Source organism: Grus americana, chromosome 6, assembly GCF_028858705.1.
Source record: "Grus americana isolate bGruAme1 chromosome 6, bGruAme1.mat, whole genome shotgun sequence".
Lineage (NCBI taxonomy): Eukaryota > Metazoa > Chordata > Aves > Gruiformes > Gruidae > Grus > Grus americana.
The window spans coordinates 26,532,872-26,546,283 of NC_072857.1; positions in this window are offsets into that span (position 1 = coordinate 26,532,872).

The window sequence follows — 13,412 nt, forward strand, 5'->3', positions numbered from 1 at the left end:
AACTACATCTTCTCAGCCTCTTGCAGCTGGTAAAGAAATCTAAGCATGGACATCCTTTGTACTTGAAGCTCAAGGCAATTAGCCTTTCAATTTAGCTAATTTACTTTGAAACAGAGTTGTGCTTTCAGAGGAGCTACAAAGAATTATTATATATAGTACACTGCTGTAGGTAAGAATGTGCAAATCTTTACTCAAAGGAAATAAGCTTTGGTTATCCTAATGAATTAGTGATGGTTACATGAAGCATTCTTTTCCTGAGTGCTGGTCTAAACTTTTGCAATGCCCATTCGTAATTAGTTGATATTTCAAAGAACCACTATGCTGGAAATGTAATTAGACTGCCATCCCTCTGTGGATCTGTGCCAGGTAAGCAAGATAGAACACGTATTTTAACAACTTACATAGGGGCAAAGAGAATTTTCTCCTTCAGCCTTTGGAAATAATCAAATGAAATACCAAAGGCACAGGAACAAATACAAAAATCATCTGGCTTTCTATATTGTTACATTTCCAACAAGGTTCATTCACACAACTGGGGGGGTGAGGGAGGAAAGAAAAAAAAAAAAAGACAAGAAGAGAGAGGGCCAAGACTGAGCCTTGTGCCGTACACCTCTTAAGCAGCTCCTATGGGGAAAAACTATCTATGCAGATGGACCAGTGAAGTCTGCATGAATGCCTTAAGAGCTGTGGTCTTGCACTGGAACAAGTATGATTCCATGGTTCCTCATCTCTGCCATAAAACACATACAAAAAAAAAGGGGATGGGGGATAAATAAAACAACCAGCTTGATTACCTCCACAGCATTATTTAAAAGACACTCACTATAGCTGCTTTTGAAAAATCTTATGACCTTTCTTATATTTTTAGACAGTATTTCCCAAACATAGATAAACTATCGAGAGGCATATGGTTTGCACCATCTGGGCAACAAGTTCTACTGGGATACTGTGGTGAACAGCATATGCGTAGTGCCTGGTGCACAGTATCCTACAGTGTTAAAAAAGCACTAGAGACTATTTTGAAGCCAACCTTGAAAAATCCCCCATATGTTTAAGGGACCAGTTTCCTTTCAGAAGACGTGTTCCTCTTTCTTTCAGTACAAATCAAAACACAGAACTGCCATGTTTAATCTTCATCTTGTTCTGAAATTCCTCAAGGAGGCATCATATTCTGCAATGTTTCCACCTGTCAAACTATTTATTAACCATCCGTACACATCTGATCAACTCCCTATTTCTTTCATCTCTGCTCACAAAACATGTAGAATGTTTTAATTCAAAGTTACAGTAAAAACTGGATGGTTCAGAAAAGTAAATACATTTTTTGTTCCTTGTGACAGATAAAGAATAATCAGTTAACCATGGCACACTGACCAAATCAGGTTAAGTAATTTTTTTTTAGCCTGTGTTTTGATTCTGGTTTATCAATGTGAAGAGGAATAGGAAGTCAGCTTGCTATTCCTGTGCATGAAGAGTTTTGAATAGTGTAGTATGACAAATGGCTGACAGCCTCTTCACTAACACATTTTAGAATATTCAACATTTGTATGAGATTCTCTTTAAACTACAAAACCAGATGGTTGTTTCACAACACAAACATTAGCTGTTCAGTATAAGGTAATTCAGAAAACCGAAACATTCAAGTAGCTAGTATTTTGCTTTGTTCTACCAGTCTTGAAATTGTCCATGTTAAGGAAACCTAAAATTAGACTTACTGTACTAGACTGTGCACTCAGCTAAACTGGAGTAAACAAAATCACTCTCGACTTAAGATTATCACAGACCACAGTTGCACGTGCCCATGTTTGTAGTGAGCTCATAATTATAAGGTTGATCCTTTCCTCTGTAGCCTCCATACTTACAGATTTCTGGCACAAGAATAGATTTACACATCAACTTAATTGCCAGAGATATATCCTCACCTGACATATCTGACTGCTACCAAGAAAATTAATCAAGTTTGAAGTCCAAACAACTATCTTGGATTATGCTTCGAGAGGAACAGATAGTTTTCCAATGTTATTGTAACATGATTTTGCTTCATCAACCATTTGACAAGTTGATGCCTTCTACTCGGGAATCAGTCATTAAGCCATGACTAACCTTCATTTAACTTGCACTCTACTTTAGGTACTCTTATCTAATTGTAGAAGAACATCTAGATATACAATCATGTGTTGGAGGCTTTGGGTATGTCACCTTAGACTTCAGTCCTCCCCTACCACGTGCATAAGTCTATCAGAGAAAACAGACCTTCCAGGAAAACAGCTATTCACTCCCTTAGCTTTCTCCATCAACAGGTCTGTTGTATGAATCCATACAACACCCCTGATATAACCACACCGCCACCCCGATGTGTTATATAGAACACGTTCAGGCAGGTACCATGTAGTCCAGTCATTGTGTTTTAGTGTCCTCATACACAAAAAGAGTCCACGACATACCAAACATCATTGATTGTCAGTATTGGGTCATATTTACATCTTATTTCATCCAGGAACTCTAGTCTTCTATCAAAGACCTAAACCCCAAATATTCTGGAATTCTAAATCAACATCCAAGAATGAGGAAAAAAACCCCACAAAAATATAGACAGACTTAAATGAGTTCTTTGTTGGACAAAGCCAGGATTAAGACATCTCACATGCCAAAATGCCAAGCAGCCAACAAAAAAATAACAAGAATTAAAAAAAATAGGTGGGATGCTTTTCAAAGGTTAAACATGTGAAAAGTACAAGACATTTTAATAGCTACTCCTCAAAAAGTAGAACAAAATTTTAAAAAAGCTTAGTATCTCCAAGTAGAAATGAACAAAGTGAGTTTTCTAAAGTGTATGCCCAATTTTGCCCATTTTCACAATCTGCTTGAGACTAGAGAACTGTCTTATCAATTACTAATTTAGTAAAATAAATTGAGTGATATTGTCTCTAAGATAATTTTCTAAGACTATTTCCTAAATATCTAGACTTCTATAAAGTTGCTAGATTGGGTTCTTTACTCGCATCTTTCCAAGTACTGTATCCAAGTATTCTTTTATATCAAAGGACTCCTCTTGTATTCCTCCACAGAAAAAAAAAAATCTACATTTAGTAACATAAAACATTAATTAGATGCATCTCCATCAGATTTTACAACTCAGAAGAGCTGAAAACAAACTTATAAAAGGAAAATTATGTAGAGGATATAGTTTGAACCTGCCTTCAACAATAAAAGGATCACAACAGAATAGTTGGGGTTTTTTTTAAAGAACAAATTATTTCTGTATGTTTTAGAAACATCTCTTAAAACATAAGATAACTTAATATCCACTGTAAAGCAAATGGCTTTTAATCAATTGGAGAACCGGTACAAGATGTAAGGTACTTCTAGTGAAGCATCTATTTTAATTATAAAAGAAAGTTTTAGGCATGAACTTGTGTGAATAAAGATCAAAACCCACTGACATAATGGGAGATTCCCACAGGGTATTTGTATCTGGCTGTTGCTTTATCTTGCTTGAACATAATCACATTTGAGGAGTACATAAAGCTTTGGTCTCAGGAAGCAAAAATCATTTCCTACCTTTCTTAAAAATATCGAGAATTCACCTGAGCATAAAAGGAAGCCACAACAGAAAGACAGGCAGAGCAGACAGCCTTCTTGTTCACAGAGCACAAGTCTGACAATGCTGAATATAAGTTGTACTGGAAACCATTAATTCAGAATAAAGCCTGGTAACGCTGCAAAAGAGCTCTTGGACACAAGAGCAAGAACTTTTGAGGACTGTGCGAAAAGAATAGCTGGGCATGAACAAAGAACAAGCTATATTAAGAAATAGCGTGAGATTGAGACACATCAGCTTGCTTGACAGCACTAAGAATTGTGAGAAAGCCCTGCTCAAAACTGCAAGTGTGATGAGTGGCAGTGAACATCCATCCTAGCATGCTCCTAAAGAGACGGTCCCAGATTAGTCATTTGTAAGAGACTGTCAACACCTATGTAAACTATTGATTCTCTTTTGGAACTGAAAAAATATTGAAAGCAATGTTCCCTTATAGTGCAAAGGTACATGGACATATGTTTTGTCTTATTAACTACTTAAGATTTATGATCAAGATATAAGAGAATTATCCAACTGGTAGTGACAGACCATAAGAACAGGCAAGTGGATCACCTAGTTTGAAGTCACCTGCAGGAACAGTCCAGGTTAAAATCGGCATTGCCTTGAATGTAACCCTTCACTTCCCGCTTCCCTTGTTTAAAGGAACACGGCTAAGCATATTTTGTGCTGACCCTGAACTCGGAGAGGCCTCTGGGAGAGTCGAAAATACAGCCACTCCCCTAATTCCTCCTGACCATCCACGGACTTGCACAGACCTCTCCTAAACTCGAGCTGCCAGTCACCTCAGGCTTTAAGTGACTGCTGGCTGCAAAATCCATTCTGAATACCTCTCTTATTCCACATTAAAATGCACACTTCCATTCATAAAGAATGAGGCAGCCTTTCACTGGTTTTGCTGACATTTCACACCCTGATCCAGAAATAGCATATGCATGTAGTTCCATGCTGCAAATAACCCACTCTGCTCTCCCCTCAATTAAGAGCCTGTTGGAGTAAGTGTGTTTGCTCATACAAATTTGACAGACAAACCCTCCTCGTTTCTTTGCATTCCAGCCAGTGCAACCATACTCTTGCATTAATCTTATTTGGGTTTGCTAAACTTTTGGACATACCACTAACCTTTACATTTTAATTTTAAGCTGAAAGGTAGTACTTGAATAGAGAATTCATGCAGGGTTTTCTTTGCTTTTCTTCCCTTTTATTATTTATTTGTATTAAAAAATCAGTATACTGTTTGCATATCATACTTAAGAAGCACAAACACTTGAAGAGACTCAGATAGTATATTCCCCCTACCCCAAAACCTTCATACCAAAGAACCATTGGCAATTCCACTAAACTGCATAAACATTTTAAGTCCTGCACTCCTGTAGATATTCTGCACCAAGTATCCTGAAGGTATTGAGGAAAAAAATAGTAATCAGATCAGCTATCCGAATCACTAAAGTAGATGCCATTTCACTAAACTGTTGCTTCAGTAACCATTTCAGCAGATACACAGACCAGCTAAGTGCGAATAAAACATGCTTTAACACAAACTAAAATGGATGTCCTAACTGCAGTATAAAGTATATTGCATGGCAGACGCACAGCTTTCTTCCTTTCAAAGATGTTTATACTTGATACAACCCCGAGCTTCTTACAGGACCAGCTTTACTCTCCAAAATACTCCACGAAAGAACCTGTCACATGAATGACAAACAACCCTTCCAACCAAAACTGGCCTAAATAGTCATTCACAAAGCACGTATGTCTGGAAGAGAGGTTTAGTGCACAGAGCCAGGAACAGAGAGGACAAGGGAAGCGGCCTGTGGGTATCCGCATGGTTTGCACTCCTGTCTGGGCATCCCCCACCTGGGAGAAGGGAAAATGGGAGTAGACAAGGGCCAGGAGATATCCATTTCTGTTCCTGCATCTGCAACAAAACTATTGGTGTGTTCTTTTGCAAGTCATTTTACACGCTTGTGTCCAAATCATCCCCTCCCTTAACCCATCAACTCAAACTACACTACCAAAGCAAGGGCATATTTCACAGCATGCATTTGTGCTTATTATATGCATCAGGTATGATCTGAGGCATCTGAACATCACCTCTGACACAGTACCTAAAAACCAGAATTATTTTTATCACAAAAGCACCAACAAAGATTAAAGGCCTGCCAAAATACAGGCCACTCCAGTTCACCATCGAAATGAACCAATGATGGAAGAATCACCTTACACCCCCCCATATTACAGAGATGGACCTGAGGAACACAGTTCAGCTTTTGCTGATTACTGCATAAAGTGAGCTTCTCGCAGTGTTGACTGCATACCAACTGCCGTGCTAACAAGCGGTGTCTTCCTTCGGACATTTACAAACATCAGAATGCTTATTCATGACAGTCCCACATATCATCTGCCATCCCAGATGGTGACTGGTGGGATGCTGATTTTGTCCTAAGGCAGTTACCACCCACCAAGATAGTGTATGCAGGGCTAAACAAAAAGCATGTGCCATCTGCTGTCAAGTTTGTAAGACTTTTTGAGACCTGCTAGGTTAGTTTATTTTAGATCAGACAGGTCAGGAGGCTATAGCTCTCTAAATGCCCAATAAAAGGGTAAGACATGCAGGAAATCTCAAGAAGAAGTTACAATGTGCTGGTGGGCTCACCTCTTAACACCCCGGGAGCAGCAAAGGATTCTCACTGTGATCAGTGGCAAAAGGCACACACAGGCCACAAACTCAGAGGGAACCAGAGACCAAGAAGCAAGGTGAAATTCTGCAGAATTTAGATTTCCTTGGCTTGAAGAAATTTTAGAAATTTTCCTTCTTGTTGATAGGATGTTTTTTCTGCCTCCTCTCCTTGCATCTCTACTGCTATCATTTTGACAGATGTTCTCCATCTTATGATTTCTTGCCCAGCCCTTCTCCTACTCCCATATCGCCATAGATTCTTCTCCTCCTGCTCATGTGTTGTAACACTATATACACATAGAGGAAAGAAAAATCAATTAAAAAGCAGAACTAGTGTGACATCTTCTGCCTGCCTCACAAACTGCGTAAACTTCCTCTTACTCGCTTCATCTGTTGTATCCATTTATAGATGGTTAACAGAGAATACAGCAATTCCCCCAATCTCAGCCCATTAGGCACTCAAACTACATAAAATAATTCTACACATTCTAATTAAATCTCTTTTTGTACATTGATAAAGATCTAAAGCAAGCAGAGAAATTATAAAAATACATCCTCTGGTGCATTTTTCCAAATATTTCCAAATCACTAGGTACATAAAAACCTTTCATTGAGACACGGAATTAACCCTTGCACAAGTGTAAAGGTTATACCACTGTCTGCACAAATGAAAAAAAAAAGTATTGCTTAAGCTCACCCCTTAGGAAGTGGAATTTCAAAACACGGCCAACTTGCCTTTAAATCATTAACATCAGAAAAACAGGACACAAAGGAGAGAAATCATAAAGGTCTGTACTGCACAGTAATGAGAGATAAGGGTTGCAAAGGTCTCTGCGGGGGCCCAACACTCTAAGAGCCCCTGGTGCTACAGCCCACGCCGACACGGCTGCGTCAGCAGAGATCCTCCTGGAAGCCCGGCAGCGGATGCTGAAGGAAGACGCCTCCAGCCAGCACAAGTGCATCACCTCCTCCAGCATCCACACCATGTAGGGCAGAGGCAGGGCAGAAGAACAGAACACACCAGTCATCTCCAAATGACAGCTTAGCTCTTAAGAAAAAGTAGCATCCATCTAAAGAAAGAAAATCTGGAGAAGTACATGCAAAGAGAACGGTTTGTCCTTCTCCCCTGACACAAGCAACCAGAGGCAATGAGGGGCACAAAGTAGAGTCTCTCCATGCTGCCCTAACAAAAAGCTTCCTTACCCTCCTTTAAATGACTGTTATTACAACCAGCAGTTGCTTTAAATCATCCAGACTGCTTCCTCTACCGCAGAGACCACAAATACCAGTCTATGCATCCTACTGCAGCTATCTGCAGAACACAGGGCTTTATTAAATGTCCATGTAATTATAAATGTAATTAAAACTCAATACCACAATAAAGTTATTTAACACAAAACCATCTGACAAATAAAATTACACAAATCATAGTTAGTCTTATACTGCCATCCTGCACAGAATAAAATTCTGGCATCTCCTTAGGGATATAAACATTTTTCCACCTTTCATTTTACAACTATGAATCTGAAGTCTTCAGAGAAATTCATGCATATGGCTCCCATAAAAAGTAAAAACGTCATTTTGCAAAGGGATAAACTTCTGATGAAGGCAGTCACACTGAAAATTGGCCGTTAATCTCCTCTGAATAAATATAACCCCCAGAAAGATGGAACTGTGAGCAGCATATATATTTTTTCACTTGAAAATGCTGAGGTGCACGACAAGAAGCTTTTACTTTAGCATTTACAGCTGAAGTTATCCTTCAGAAGCCCATTTTACTCTCATGAGATACTTCTTTCTGCTCATTCATTTTTCAAAGCCTTTTGCAACTTTAAGATTGCAGTAAAGCTGACTTTTATACCTTATTTCAGTAGATCTCTCTCCCTTGTCTGACCTGTCACATTCCTTGGAGACATTTGGTAGTTTTTCAACTTCCTAAACATTTTACTATTTAAGAAATAAATAAAAATATTCTTTTAGCATGTCCCAGTTAACTTCACAATGCAAAACATCCTTGTGCTAACAATTCCTCTAATAGATCCCTTGATTAACGAAGACCTTGCTCTCTCACACTACCTTACCTGGGTGACCTGTGTTCAACTTACATCTTGCTGAATAGCTGATAACTGAATACAATTTCTGCTAAAAGACAGTTTTAAACACACTTATTGCCTTAAAATATCCAGTGTATTGAATATGCCTCCTGTGCTGACATCACAAACATGACATTTTGAAACATCAAACATTGGGAAAGGTTCACTTAAGAAAAACTAATTTATCAATCTGATGTCTCTCTTGCTTATGATACTCCACTCATCAGTTCAGGGCTGCTAGCTCTCAGAATTGTATCTTTCAGTATTAGGCATTTTTGTTAAGCCTGGCTCATGCAGTCATAAAAATCACTAGAACTCTAGCTTTTTAAATATCCCTCTAATCCTTGCAGAGATGACTGAAAATATCAACCCTAAAGGCTCAAAAACTAGAAGGGAATTAAAGAAAAAACAATTTCAATTTTTTTTTAGGACCTGACAAGATTTTTGAATGTTCAGAGCTGACAATATTTCTGGCAGCTAGGCAGGAGCGTTGGTGTTCTCTCAGCCATGCACTTGATCGAGTCCTGTACTGCTGATATGCTTTATCACTGTAAGAAACACAAGAAAGAAAAAAAAAAAAAAAAAGACCCTCAAGTCAAGTCCTCATGTACCTCAGTCAGGACAAAGCTCCAAAAATCAGACCTGTATTTGGCCACCCAAGGTTTTCCAGGGTGATCTCCAGCCACTTGTTCTGGGCCAATGCTGGCTGTTGGTTTACAAGATTCAATTTCCCTGGTGCGTGCAGTCCATAAGTGCATCAGAAGGCAGGTGTTTCCTCTTCCCCCGTGTTCCCACGACCTCCCCCTTCCTTTAGCCTTTATTTTCCGAGACTAAGGAAGTCTACCTATAAAAACCCAGGATATCATTTTCCCCAACCAGAACCCTTCTCTGCACCCATCTCATTCTCATCACAAGCAGCAATCAAACCAGTTCCCTGAACTCCAGATGGGGACTCATCAGTTTTGCAATTGCAACATTAATGCTTCCTTATCCCTAAAAAGCAGGATGGTTAGGCATCACTAGTTCATTTACCAAATACTTATAAAGAATATACAAATCAACTTTTTTGTTTAATCATGTTTCATTAGGTATAGCAAAAAACTGGCAAGTATCGGTGAGAGTTCTCAGCTATTGTAATTCAGTCAGCTTATGCTAAATGGCCAATTCAATCAGTAACCCAAACTGTCAATTAAATGCCACTTTATTTTTTTTAAATATTTATCAGTCCTTAGCTAGGACATGAACAAAGAAAGTCCAGTTCAACTGTCAGCAGGAACAGACTGTCATCTGCCACAGGAAGCCACGTATGAAAGCAACTAGAGTTGAGAGATCCCACAAGATCTTGCAAGATTCCATGCAAAAGAATGGATATTAAGGACTTAGTTTCTAGAAGAAATTTCCAAATATATACAGCTGCAAATTTTCCAATTACATTTTCTCCTTCTCTTGGAAAATCCTGTTTTGTAGCCAAAGTCTTCTCTAGAATATAATCAATTTAGTCAAAATGTTACTTTCAGAAATTGCACGGTCATTAAACAGCATCGTGAGCATCTGTTTCAGCACTGTCGAACAAGCATCGCAAATGGAAAAATTGAAAACTTAAGAACTCTAAATTTTACAGGAGCAACTTCCAAAGGGTTTTTTGTTTGTGTTTAACATGTAAAGACTGTTCCCCAAATTCAGAGCAGAAATCAAAATTGACACTGAGAAGTTAAGTGAGGTAGCAGCTTTTGCTTCCAAACACTTTTAATCAACAAGGTCTTAAACGTGGAGACCCTTTGTGAACTAGGCTGATACTGCAAGTCTCCTCAATCCTGCTCATGTTTTGAACTGGGGCATGGCAGATGTAGCTGTTCTAGAGATGATAAAATATTTTTCAGGAAATGGGGTTGTATCCTAATCCTCACTTCTCCCCCTTTGATATATGAAAAATCTCTTCTAAAAAATAAGCAAAAAACCCCAAACCAAAACAAACACAGGCAATAGGGAGAAAGAAGCATCTTAAGGGCTAACACTATAACTCAGTGCTATAGCAGAACCTTCAGCCACAGTACATCAAAATCCTGGTATTGATCAACCTGGAGCTCTTGATCTATAAAGATATTCAAGATTCACATCGGATCATGACAAATTCTTAGGAGAAAGTCGTGGGCCAGTCACCATTTGCATTTTACTGAGTTTCTCATTGCCTACTTGTGCCCTACCTTTACCTTCCTCACACTGCAAAAATTCCCAAAGGTAACTGGAACGTACAAAGAAGGGGAGCAATTTCACATCCACCTTTGGGTTTGACCAGCTTCATAAACTCCAATGACCAAAAAATTCAGAAAGCTAATCACCTATGGATTAACCACATCCAAAATGTCAAAAGCTGTAAGACACATGTAGTCTGTCAACACAAGAAACAAAATTTAACAGGTTACTCTATCCTATCTCCTATCCTATCCTAACTTTGGGCAGATCAAAGTTCTTGCACAACTCCTTAAGCAAGCATGATACGTGACACCATCGTATTCCATTGCTACTGCTGGGCCATGCATATACACACACACATATATAAAACATATATGGGCACCTTGTCAGATTCTCCCACTTTACCCCTTCCATGAAGCAGTAGTAAAACAGACATCCTGGAAGCCAGATGCATGAGCCAATACTCAAGTAGTTTTAACTCTCAAGATAGCACCTGCAGTACAGTTACCATTTATTGGAAGTCTTTTTTATCCAGCTTCTCAGTGAGAAAAGTCTTGCATTTCAATACCTAAGCAGTATCTATTACAGAAAACAAATTAAAATAAGCGACTTCACAGGCTCCAAAACCAAATAGAGGTAGGTCACAATTTTTTTTGTCATGATTTTCTGAAGTAATTTCAGACTGCTATAAAATAACTGCATTTAAGGTCTCCTTTCAACATGCGCTGAACAATGTCCTCCCAGTTGTGCAAAGGTGTTCACCAATAACTTCTGTACCAGGTAAGGTTCTCCTAACTGCGTTTTGAATTATACTGGAAATCCAAAGGACAAGATCCATACCTACTTACACTTGCTATAGCATTAGGTGTGTCTACATCAAAAGGACAAAACATGACCTAGGTACTAATGACTCCATTTTTGCTCTCAAAACAATCTGTCAGTATGGGACACAGGCTGATCTAATGGCTGCTCCTGCTGTGAGGGCATATCTTATTTAGATTATCTGAATAATTCCTGAATAATAATAAAGGAATGGTTCAATCATGCTCATTTTCTAGATGCGAAGATGGAGAAGATAAAACAGTATAATTTTAAATGACCTTAACTCTTCTTCCTGCATCTGACTGCTTGGACTGTAAACAGTAATTTAGGACCACTTCATCTGTTCTATTGTTGGCCTTCCCAAACTAGACAGACAGATGGACCAGGGAACCACAAAGTTAAATTACTTTTCCTTTTGCAGTCATTCATCTGATTCCTTTAATAAACATGCGTATTTCCCGGTAAGCACAAATTCTGGGGGGAAATTAGAGAACCTGAAACTTTGCAAAGTCTTTATTGCAAGAACAACCAAAAAAAAAAAATTACTATAGCTCCAACACTGAGGTCATTAATAAATACAGCCTGCCTAAATTTTTCATTTCACATCCTAAACAATGTTATATTGTACTCCTAAACAGTTGCCACTTCTCACTCTCAGGACATCATAAATTCATCGTTATGTGATGTTAATTCCCATTTTTAAAATACACAGACCCTTCTCAATGCACACAAATTCACATAAATTATTATCAGTGATAAGCATTTACTTGCCATTTTTAGGCATTAACATCAGTAAGCATTCTGGAAACAAGTTCATATGAAATACCAGTTACTCAGTTTGCCTTTTTTTTTTTTTTTTCTTAAATACGTAACTAGACTTCATACTCAGTTGATAAAAGACATGAACAAGGAAGCAGCTGATTTTCCTAAACCAAATCACACTAACAATTTACACCTTAGCATTCTGCAGAACACTGAAATAAAAACACTGCAATTTCTCTAACGTGCATAAAAATCAGAGTGAACTCATTTACTGAAAGTAGAAATCTAATCAAAGAAAGCTGCATGGAATAGCTATATTCTACACAATAATAAATTCAGGAATAACAAATAATATTTCAAATTCATTCTTGTGCAAGAGAAATAGTTGGGAACAAATAAATCAGTGTCCTAAAATTCTGTCAGAGAGTGAACTCATTTGGGAACTACAGCTGTTGTGCTTCAGAGATTTAGATTAAAATCCATCATTATCTTTCAGTTAATACTCTTTCATCGACCAATCAGCAGTCATATGGTGTTTACCAACCCTGGTCACTTAACCCACTTGAATGGCCTTTGTGCTATAATTTGTACTTCAATACAATCAGATTACTTCTAATCTAAATGATTTGTGTCCTTTATGGGACAGATAAACACTAATCCCAAGGTTCCTAAAACACAGCAAGCCTAAACAGCGCCAGTATGGCATCCACTGTTTGTCGTTTTAATAGAATATTTCATTCCACTTAGGAAATATTTGATTTGATCATACTGACCCTGCCTTTTAGATACTTATTCCAAATTTCTTATATAGACAAAGAAGAAAAATTTATCAGCAAACACCACCACTCAGATACACAAAATCAGCAGCAAATAATCAATATACTAATATTTAGATACTACTTTTTGATGAAATTATTTCTCAGGAAAAAATATATTTATTCTTTAAAAGCAGGCTAAGCAAGGGGGAACATTTTAAAACTCTGTTCAGCAAGGAGTTACACATAGTAACAGCCCATAGTCCCCAGTTCTCACTTTAAAAAGTCCGCCTCTTCAGAATGGTTTTCCAAGAATTCAGCCATTAAAGTGTCCTCAATCATTTCTGTTCTTCAGTTAATCTTGGGTGACACTTGGAAGAAATTGTACTACAGTGCAAGTCTAACATCTAATTACATTTAACAGTAATACGCTTAGGCTCTGATCTCACAAATGCTTCTGCACAGGTGGATCAGTGAGCATGCAACAATCTCCCTAGAAAAGGAGGGAC